At 32.1% G+C, this 12,500-nt stretch overlaps 1 pseudogene; it reads left to right on the top strand.

Moving 5' to 3' along the window:
• The first annotated feature begins 9,786 nt into the window (after positions 1–9,786).
• Positions 9,787–12,500, top strand: part of LOC147470133 (uncharacterized) — an 8,310-nt pseudogene continuing 5,596 nt past the window's right edge.

The raw sequence follows: 12,500 nt of genomic DNA, 5'->3' as shown, positions 1-12,500 counted from the left end.
AGATATACTTCAATATTATTATACTAATTTAGTATATATAATATTGTGTGTGTGTGTGTGTGTGGGTGTGTGCTGTGTGAGTGCTGTGTGTCTTGTGTGTGTGTGTGTCTGTGCTGTGTTTGGTGTATGCTAGTGTGTATGTGTGTGTCGTATGTGTACTAGACATGATCTATATATATATATTATGATTCTCTATATATTATATTATAAATTATATATTATTATATATCTCAAAGATACTCAAATATATACTATATATATATATATATATATATATATATATAAATTGTATGTATTGTTAATATGCATATGTGTGTGTGTACGACACTTACACACACACATATTATCATATATATATATACTTATATATAAATATATATATATTTTATATATATATATATATCATATATATATGTGTGTGTGTGTGTGTCGCTGTGTGTGTGTATGTGTGTGTGGTGTGTGTGTGTAGTGTGTTGTGTGTGTGTGATTTGATCGTGTGTCGTGTGTGCGTCGTGTGTAGTTGTCATGCGTGTGTATATAAAATATATATATATATAGATAATATTACTATATATATATTACTATATCTATACTCATATATATAGTATATAAATATATTATAATCATATTATATATTCATTTATGTATATAGTAATTTATATATATATATATAATATTATTATTTATATATATATATATTATGTATATATAGATATATATATTTTTACAATATTCTATATATATATATATATATATATATATTTAATACATATATATATATATCATCATATATATACATCTTTTATATAAGCGAAGTTCTCAGCACCGGGCAACAGGGGAACATCATTATTTCAACTTTCTCGAGTATTACAATACAGTTATCATCGATGATTTCATATAAGGTACTAAAAATATGCTGTTATAAGTAAATATAATTTACTTTTTAACATTATGTTTTAGCCCTGAATATTAAGTCACTGATGATAAGTATTGTAAATACTCGAAAAGTTTGAATTAAATGATGTTTCCCTGTTGCCCTGGCTAGTTTAACTTTCCGCAATGTATATATATATATTATTCTATATATCTATATTTATATTATATTTATATATTATATACTATATATATTATACTATAAATATATATATACATATATACTTATATATATATATACATTATATATGTATACATTATACATCATGATCCATATACATATATGTATGTATGTTAAATATTTATGTGTGTATATAGATGATATATTCGCACTATCTATATTATATATATATATAATATCATAGTATACTATATATATATATATATGTATATATATCTCTTTGTGTATGTGTGTGCAAGTGTGGAATTATGTATGTAACTGCAGCATGTTATTGACATTTAATACTTCTTTTCGAAATGCGTATTTCCATATTCACAACGGATAGACATTTATTTAGTGGATTGTCATGTGGAATTAAGTGAATATTTATACTCGAAATAGATTTTAGATATTTTTTTAGGTTATGCTAGATACTGGCAAAGCATAGGCCTATGTGCTCCTAGCTTTGAATGATGATTTTTCTGTTGACTTTTGACCTGTTGTTCTCTCATGTTGATTTTTGCTTATTTCATTCGATATGGATTCAGTTACTATACATTGTTATCTTATTATAATCATCGCCATTATTTCAATTATTGTCATCCTATTTCATTGTTATTACTATTGCTTATTTTCATGCTAACTTATGATATCGGAAAATGTCCAATATATATAGGCATCGTCACCATTTTTGTTAATTGTATTTTTCATTTTTATTTATGATTATCATTAATGCTGTTATCATTTTTTCTCGTTATTATCATTAATGCTATCATCATTCTTGCCATATTCTTATCCATTAATATATCATCATAACGATACTTGTACTTCATTATTCATCTTAGTATTATTCTCATTAATAGATAATTATATCACAGTCTATGGTTACAAATGTAATTATCATAAAGAATTATTATATTACTATCATGTTATCATTATCAGGATATGTTTTTTCTATTACCAATGAATAGTATCATTTACCATCATTATGATTATTATCTATATTATCATCATTACATTAGGAAATATTTTTGGCGCTATCATATTATCTTAATCATCATTACTCGTAATTATTCATGATTTGTTATTATTATAATTTTCAGTACTCATATTATCTATGAATATTAAAAAACTACTGTTATATTATCAGTATTATCATTTTCATTATTATCATTATCATATAATGATCATTCCCATTACTCTACCTCCTCTTCTCTCCTGTGTCACCCTTCTCTCATCTCTACTCTCCACTCACACCTCCCCCAAATCTTAAATTATTAGCCAAGATTTCTTGTATTATTAATATTTTCATTATCTTTACGGCTGGTCAGATATTATTTGCTGATTTTGGTATCGTTATTATATCGTTATTATTCTGCGTTTCTTTATTACTATTAGTGCAATCATCAAATAATTGTTTTCGTTTAATTGATTTATTCGGGTAGCAAGTTTATTATCTTATCATATACCATCAATATTCACTCAATATTATTATTATTTACCATAGTCATCGTTTATCACATTACGACATGAGTACACACAGATTGACTATTATTGTCTTCATCATCATACATCATTGCTATTATCATTATTACTTCATGTCATTGCTCTGATATAATGCTTTTTACCATTAACATCTTTTTGATGATCATTTATCATTATGAACAGTATTATTGATATTCTCTATTATTAAGACTACAATCAGTATTATCATTATCATCCCTTCATAACTGTTTTATTATCTCTTCTTATTTCATTATCTTTAAGTCTATTATATTATTATGTACCATATATCAGTATTATCTTTTATCATTATCAGTATATATATATTATAGTTTTTTAATATATATATTATAATATATATATATCTTACCATGTATATAATATATTATATATTATATATATCATATATATATATAGTATTAAAAATATACATACATATACATACAAATACATATATATATACTATTATATATATATCTATATTATATATACTTACTATGAATATATTGTATTATATATGCTTATACGATACATATATATTACATCTATACATATATATATATACACACCACACACACATACATCATATATCTTATAAGCATTATATTATCTCTATATTTTTATATATAGATATTATAATATACATATAGATTATATAACATATATATATTTATTTTATTATAGCATTTTACAGTACTTTATACTAAAGTTACTTTATATAGTTAATATAGATAGTATATATATCATAATATATAGCACTCCTATATATAATATTTCATTATATATATATATGTATATATTTAGATATCTATATTATATATATATATCTATAAATATTATATTACTGTATATATATATATACAACTATATATATATAATGATAACTAATTTATAGATATATCATAAATTAAATGAATATTTCACACTCTCAAAAAGTTTCGATATCAAATAACGAAACAAAACGCTAAACCTGCCCCGTCTCAGGGCACATTGGAATATCCTCTGGGGTACTATGGGACAAACTTGAATACACGAAAAAATGTTTAGCATCCTGCAATAAAATCAAATTGCAAAGCAGACATTTAGTCCTAGTTGTGTAAGGGACTTTTAGAGGAGAAATACCTTTAAATCTCCCAACCCCAATTATCTAATATTTGGGGTGTCTGAAAGGAATATGCCCCCGCTATCCCCCTTTCTTCGAAAATAAAAAAAAATTTTAATTAAACCTCAGACTTTTTTTTTTGTGTTTTACCAACATGATACTTCTTAGTTTTCTTTGTAGCGAATCCAAACAAAGGACATACCCAAAAAATAGTCAGTCAAGTTTTTTGTAAAAAAAGAGACTCCATTGCTGAGCATATAAATTTTAAAAGTGCCAAATACTGAGCATTAAGTGGTTGCCAGTTTATGACTAGAGTGGGATAGGTGTGTTTCCGAAAAGAGGAAAAGGAGGAAGAAAAGGGAGATGAGGAAGAGAAAGAAGAAAAGGAGGGGTATAAGCGATGACGATAGTGTAATGGTCATAACGATATGCAAAGACAAAGATGATGAGGAGAGGCTTTATGATTTTAAACCCTTATCGGAATTGTAGCAGCTTTTGGGTCCAATTAGCATTGAAATTTTAAAATTAATATAATTATCTTATTCATTATCATTATAATCTTTTATTCACTTTTACTTGATAAGAGAAATTCCGAAAACAAAAAAATTTTTCCGTTTTTTTCCTTTTCTTTGAGTCCTTTCCACATTTGGTTTATTCCTGATTTAATTCCCTCTTTTTTCTGTTTCTCCCTGTCACTTCTATATTTGCTTTTCCCTTTCGTACGACCTTCAAAATACTCCTCTAGGTTATCTATTAGCATATATGTATTTCAAATTTCCCTATTTCATTCAGCTCTGTATTGATTTGGTAAAACCCAGGCTGGGATAAGGGATTTTTTTTTTTTTTAAGATTTCGATGATCACGTGGCATGGCGTTTACTGGTCCTTCTTAAACAATGTGCAGTGCAACGCGTCAGTTACATCTCTTACGCTTGAAAATTCATCTCCATGTGCAGTACAATTTTACTGAAAAATTCAAACCACTGTTCAGTTGACACCCAAAAACCCATCGACCTAAAAACCCCAAAGTTGTTGTCTCCATGAATTGATAGGGACTAACAATTGATGAATTGATCCTGTATTTTTGGGGGGGGGGGGGGGGGGGGGGGGGGCAAAATCAAAATTCAAAAAAATATGAAGAATGTTTACACCCCTTTAACTCAGTAAAAGACGGGTTTGGGGGAAATGGCTGAAGAATAGTTAAAATCGAATCTGCTAAAGAAAGTACCTTTGGATGACGGGACGCTCGAGCTCGGCCAATGAGTGACCGTCTGCCGGCAACAACAATAATATAAGAGCCGCCAATCCTTGCTATGAATTATAACAAAAAAATATAGATGTTTGAGGAATCTGTATTTCTACTCAAACGATTTTCGTATATAATATATGTTACTGTAATCAATCACGTAGAAAGCAAAAACTACAGAACCATAATTTCAGTGGATATGCAACCTAAACGAAATAAATATAACATTCTTGGTCCTTCATTTGTTTACATTCACACTGCATAACATTTATTCTTATTAACATTATATACTATGATTGTCATTACTATCATTTGTTTTCCTTTTCGACTGGCTGTACATGATTATGAGCATTTTTTTTTTTTTTTTTTTTTTTTTTTTTTTTTTTTTTTTAATCCATCGATACATCCCTAATTAGGTAGAATATGTCTTTAATCATCTAGCGATCCAAGAATTCCTTTCTTTTTCCTTTTTCCCATTATGTAAAGGCTTTCGGTTATGAATTCGAAACTTTCACAAAAAAAAAAAAAAGACTGATTAGTTCAAAATGAGCTTTTGATTTTAATGGAAAGGCATCAGTCGGGCGTCGGTCTGGGGGGGCCCTGTCTGGAAAGTCTCTCGGGCCCATTCATCAATCAAGACTGAAAAGCTGGAGCCTTCCCGCAAAAAAAGCAATCAATAAGCTTTTGCACTGAAGGCTTGACCGCCACCAAAAAAAAGGTGATTAGACGCAAACTTCAGAACTTCTTAATGAACGTTTCAGAGAGTTGGAGAAAATGAATTGAGCGTCTTCAAGTCACTGGTCATTTCAAAGCAAGGGAATGAACAGTATTTAGTAATCAGATGACTAAATATAAAGCAAAATGTTATATAATATACCTAGTTTTTAATGCTACAGGGGGCATTTGTTTGACGTAAATCTAGACATATCCAACCACCAATTATCTTTGTAGGTTTTTTTGATGAATACTGTTGAATTAGTAGAATGCAGAACAAAGTACAAAGACAAAATAAATTAAATAAAATGTGACGGGTATTATTAAATTTTTTAATTTTATAAAAGGTCAATTCCCAAACAAATATTCATACCTCTGCATGATAACAGTATCGCTAATACAGTTGAAAGAAATTCGCTCTTTGGAAAAAGCATTACCGTGAAAAAAGAAATAATCCAAAAATTTAAACTTCGTTTACATCGTTTCCTTTTTTATGTAGTTTCGCGTTCAGGACAGCAAACAGAGCGATAATATGCGTGGTAAAAACTGCTGAATAAAAAGAAACAAAGAGTACCAGCCAGTGACAGAATTACTTATTTACAGGGTGGGGTATCATTTGGGTAGTATTGTAAAAACGTACTACCAACGCTTAACCCCTTTTTGATTAGGCATTAGATTAGTCCCACCATTGAATCATTTTCGAAATATTTTCCCCTGATATCAGCAGAACGGGGGAAATTCATATATCAAACCTCTACTTTTTTACCATCAATCGTTTGCAAAACCTCAGCCTAAAGAGGCAATGACCCTCATACTTTATTCGTCGCTGCTGGTACCATTTCATTCTTTTGAAATGGCTTTTAAAATAGATTAGATACCACGGCCAATGAATATTGCTAGTACCTCCAGTTAATAAGCCATAAGTTCTAGACTCCGCCCCAAAGACACCAATCAGCCGCCATTATGCAGAAAAAGGGAAACGGAAACGAGGGTTTTAGTGCGAGGGAAGACGCAATTCAATTTGCATGAATACTTTAGCATTGGTCGTGAAAGGCGTCTGTGGGGACCTTCACATATAAAAGAGGGATATAATAATAGCTTTAAATTTTGGGGGGTGTATGGGAAAAATGCGTTTTCTTCAAATATGTTATATAATGCGAAAGTATTTGCTGTTTTTTTTTTTAAACTTGATAATTATTGATTATCAGTTTGAAGTTTTCATGTTTTGTTCGCGGAAGGGGAAAATTACCTTTTGCTCCGAACGAATATAATAAAATAAATCAATTCCTGCAAGAATATACTGATTTTCCATTTCGGGGTAAACTGATTAGTTAACAATAATTAAGCCCCTAAGGATTCTAACAACGATTAACTTTTCTCTATGTACAAAGGAAATAAAATATCACCTTAGTCATTTACAAGGGTGTAATAAACATGCCTTTTTGATTACTTACGAAAGCACGGGGGCCCAAGAGTACCACAGATCCTGCACCCCTAAAAACAGGCAAACCTGCTTCACAGTTCTTGGAGGCGGCATATTCACTTTCACCTCGACCCTTTGACTTTTGGAAGAATCCTGGGGAGTAAGCATAAAAACTTACATGAATTCTTTGCAAAGCCCTATTTTGCATTTTAAAATTTATGCTAATTCGCCCTCAATTTTTCTATTTTTATTTGAAGGTAAAGACTATGACCGGATAAAACTGGGAAAAAGTAGTACATCCAGTTTTTCCTGTTGTCGATTCAATTACAAGCAGTACTGAACATCAAACAACCTTGATACCGAAACATGAGTACTGATTATCTAAATAGCTTTTTTCTCGATTCCTTTCCGCAAATCTGTATGACGTCATAGGCAAATCCACTCGTAAGTGTTTGGAAAATCTGAAATTTTTTTACGCTCCCTTCCCGTGGGCCCCATCAGCGGGCCCTTCCCCAAAAAAAATTACTTTTGCGAAGAATTTAATGTCGCGTTAATACATGCTGCAATTATGCTACTGTTTTATAGCAAAAAAATTAAATTTTGTTTATTCTTAAAAATCCCGTGACCAAAAAACCTAAAATGATTGGTATCAAATAAAAAAGGGAAAAAATTTCATGTATTTTCCCCGCCCAAATATAAACCCCGAAAAAAAAAATTTGGGCCCTAGGATCGAAGTCCTCCTGGTTTTTGGGGGATTCTGATCCTCTTTATAAAAGGGTCGAACACTCTCGTAACCCGCTATCGACCTTGAACGATGGCGTAAATATGGGTTGGGACCGTTGGGGGAAAGGATAACTCACCTTTAATCAGGTTTTGTTTATAACCTTTTTCCCTCGTCCCGATTTAGCCCCGATTTCCTCTTTAACAAGGATGAAGTCCACTTGGCCCAAAAAGGGAACGAGGAGGGAAGTAGAATTTAACAAAAAGGAGAAATGAGGAGGAGGCCCCGGAAAGTGAGCTGTGTGGGGTTTATCAACACCAACCTCACTCAGGGCCCACGTGGCTTTCAAGCATTTATCAGTGTTTTTCCACAACGCTATCAAACCCCCGCAACACCATTGCGCCCCATTGGGAGGTGTGACGCCACGTCATTAGGGATTTATTTGGGGGTGACATTGTATAAAGAATTGTTTAGAGAGTGGGACGGGAATTATTGTTTTTGATTGGGATTTATGTCCAAGGTATGTTTTAAGTTAAAAGAAAAGTTTTCCCTTTAAAAAAATTTTGTTGTTTTCAATGTGCAATTTTTAACAAAGCTGTTACTTATTATTGATTACTTCAGTACATCATCGTGCCATGTGTCCCTTTTAAACATCCACATGCAAACTAACATCCCTTATCTCTTTGTTTCTATTCTTTGCTTTTAAAAAAGCCTGGCTTTTTGTAGAATGTATTTTCATTGTCATTGGGATAGTGTTATTGGTTGTATATATAATGAATAACAATAAAGTTAATTTCTCTGCAGGGGAAATTTTGTTTTTTTGGGAAAATGAAAAAAACATGCCCTTCATGGTCCCAAGACAAAGATGTGTCAGTGTTTTCATTTTACATTTTGTATTTTGCAATATAATTTTTGTTGTTAAAAGATATTCATGGGCAACCCATGAAAATCCAAAAGTTATTTTATGGATAGATTAAAGACAAGTAAAAGTGGAAACCCAAACATCCGCACAAAAACATGAATATTTTAAATTGTTTAAAAAATCTCGCCCCTTTATTGTCAAGTACAAAACCCAACCCCAGGGCTTTTATCCTGCCAAAAAATAACTATAAGGTGGTGGCCTTTGTCAAGGTGCCAAAAATGCAAGCCATTGCAATTGCTTGCCACTACCCGAGAGCTAAGATTAACCTGCATTTTCTCCTTTATTGTTAAGATATAGACAGACAAGAAGGTTATATATATTGAATCAGAAAAAATACTCATTTAAAGTAAAGCCCAAAAGTCCAAACCAAAACTAATTAATAAATTTGGAGAATTGCCCTTTTAACTGGATTGCCCCAACAGAGCATAAGCTTTCAAAATTAGCACCCCAAATTTTCCCACTCTATGTTCAATGAATGCAATATAGCAAGAGGAAATAGGGATATTTGGTAGTTTTCTCAAAGTCAATAATACTCCTTCACCAACTGGGGTCTCCCTGTGTGCCCTGGATGGCTTCTCTCTGCACCCCATTTCCCCTTTCCCTTTCAAGCTACCAAGAGGCCCCTCCCTCCCATCCCCTCCCCCCTCCCATAGACCTATCTTTCAGTTGCCTTTAGGGTAAAATATTATTTTATTGCATTAAAATTTTTTCCCTTTCTACATTCTCTTTCAGAACATGGGGTATTTTTCAATTTGATGCTCATCTGTCAAAAAATTTTGACAGATCTGTATGAGGTATCTTCGGCAGCATAGAACTTAGCTAAAACAGACAATAAAACATTTGTTCCTTTTTTTAAAGTAGGAAAAAGGGTTTGAAAGAGGCATTCCGTCTTTGAGAGCCCTTCTGATCTGTTTTTTAAGTTATGAGACTTTTTTTTCAGGTGTGAATCTATATCATTAAAAAAAAATTTGGTAATATTTACAAAAAGTACCACTTTCATTAATGCCAGGATTTTGGCTTCACACTGATAACAAAAACCCCCCACATTATGTGTTCTGGCAAGATGGAGCTTGTACGGACTCTATTTGAAAATAAAACCCCAGCAAGTTCAGCCACTGCAATAAAATTGGTAAAGGTTTGCTGCCATTGCTTAGTCCAAAGATTGATGTATAGATCCACAAACTTGAAAAAGGACGAAGATTAGACGCTTTGCTCAGATTATTTTAATGTCTTCCAGTGTTTAAAAATTTGTTCTATAACAATTATTAATTTTCTTTTTCTTATGGTCCTGTTGTAAATCTTTTACAAAAGAATGACTTTTGAATTAGTAAATCTTTGATTCCATATTTTGATTGTCCCATATGTATTTTGAGACCGGTATGGGTTAAACCTTTTTATTTACAGTTCCCAAAAAACCTTTCTTAGCATATTGTTATCGCCCATAAACTTAGATTTTCCCTCTTTACCATTTTATTTCACCACCCATTGGAAAAAAATACCCAGACACTTTCCCTCATAAAAGACTACCTTAATGCCGCGCACCGAGAGCGCTCGTGCGAGGCATCCGGAGGGGTTGGTCGGGCTGAGGAGGCAAGCAGAGTTTTTATGGCGGGCTGCTGAACTTTTACTACAGCGCTGACTCTCACACCAACCCCCTAAACTAGACAGAGTAACCCCCCTTTAGCACATTATCATCTCAGCAGCAGGGAAATTCTCAAGTAAGATAAATTGATTGTTGCTGATAACCACACAAAACACTTCATAGGTTTATTTGTATATGCAAAAAAAAGTTTTAAAATTTTGATTTTTCTTTTTCCTCAGGGTGAATGTAATTTATCAAAAGTAATCTCTTTAAAGGGGGAAGTTTTATGTTATAGTTTCCTTTATAAAAAAAGAAATCTAGATTTTAGATGAATTAATATAATTGATACCCTAATGAAATAACTATATACATATATGTTACAAGCAATATTAGTCAACGGTATGATTTGCAATTAATACAAAACAATGAAAAGAGGTTTACTGGGAAGAAAAGAAGACAAAAATATTATTCCCTAATTTAAAAAGAGAATGGTAAAGGAACAGACACTCATAAATTTACATTTAAAAGTTTCATAAATTTGTTTTAGCAAGTAATGTAAAGATCTAATTGCATATTATACCTATTATTGCAGTTTCTTGCTCACTGGGTTTTACTTGGTATAAAGATGTAATTAAAACTTCCCAAGTTTTTATGAACCCCGTCAAATTTACAATAATTTTGGTTTGGTAGAAAATTTTATAGTTTTCAAATAATTTTCAGTCATTGTATTTCATCAAGGGTTTTTTAATTATATCTAGTCTTTTTTAGTTTTTTTTAACCTTCTTTTAACTGTTAATCGATTTTAAAATTTGATTTGAGTATGATTTTTCATTTTTATTGAAGAAAAAAATGTATACAATAAGGGCGAATGTTTCTCCACCTTGCAGGTAACCAGGATGCGGGAAAAACTAGACAATTTTTATGAATTTAAGTTGTCAACCAATTTCTTAAATGAATGTATTACCAAACCCAAAGAATTTGAAAGTGACTGATATAAACTTTTTGCAGCTGAATCTCTCCCTCTTGCCTCCTCCCTTTTCCAGGTTCCCGGGTAGTAAACAGCTAGAGAAGTAGTCAAGGCAAGGAAAAATCAGCGCGTGAAAATGGGCACCAGCTAGGGGAAGCAGTGGAGGGGAAAGGACCTGGGGCGTGAATTACTCCACCGGGCCCTTACACTGCCAAGAGATCTCAGGCCATCACGCAGGAAGTGACCAAGAAAGTTTGCATTGAAAAATTGAATGAAATTTAAATCTGATTTTTTTTCAACTAAGTCACTAAAGAAGATACTTGCGAAAAGTAACTTAACCCAATAATTTAAACCCACATTGTAGGGGGGGCCCAGTGCAACCTTCATTAATTGCGGAGGGTTTTCAGTCAAATATTATGGGGGGATAGATTTTTTTGGGCGGCAATCTCCGGGAAAGGGGATTTTATTTTCCGAAGGAGGCAGTGTTTTCATGCAATATACCTTGACTTTTGCCACCTCTTTCAGTCACTCATTAAAACTAAAGCGTATTAAGGGGCCTTAATATGCATATCACAGGCACTTCAATATTGTGGTTGCCCTAAAATTGTAAAAGAGTCTATATCTGCTCAAAAATTCTTTATACTCATTGTATAGAAGAATTGCTGTTTTATGGGGACAAAAAAAAAATTTAATTTTTTCGAATTCATGTACTGTCATGAACGAATATGAAACATATAACCATTCACAATAAAGATAATAAGAGAGGTAGGGGAGAAGGGGAAAACCTGGGTTTTTTGACGCGAGGGACATAGGGGGAAGGAAACCCTACTGCACGGGCACATTTTAGACACTGGGCGGGTTTGAATCACCTTCCCTTCCCATTCTGCCTGCACATCCTTCTTTGGGCAGAACTTTAGAGCAAGAGGTCAGCACTTGCTCTGTCCCATTGCTCTAAAAAGGGATAGTACTGTTAGAAACTGTGGAGGGTGCCATCAAGGCTCTCTCTCCTTTTTGGTGCTGGAAGAATTGGTACCATCAAAGGTTCTGGATGTTAAAAAGAAACCCATTTGTCAAAATATTTACCCAAATATAGAAATTATGACTGCAAGTAAAAAGTAAAAAATTGTTTTCAGCATTTGTTTTTAATGTTTTAATTTATTATGCCCCAAAGTGGATGGCCAATTCTTAATTATATGATTCCAGGTGAAGGGATTGCCCTCGAGAAGTG

The sequence above is a fragment of the Penaeus japonicus genome, unplaced genomic scaffold, assembly GCF_977035675.1.
Source record: "Penaeus japonicus unplaced genomic scaffold, GWHDUDI00000001_assembly GWHDUDI00000016, whole genome shotgun sequence".
NCBI classification, from domain to species: domain Eukaryota; kingdom Metazoa; phylum Arthropoda; class Malacostraca; order Decapoda; family Penaeidae; genus Penaeus; species Penaeus japonicus.
The sequence above is the reverse complement of the archived record's forward strand: the minus strand, read 5'-3'. Positions and strand labels throughout refer to the sequence as shown.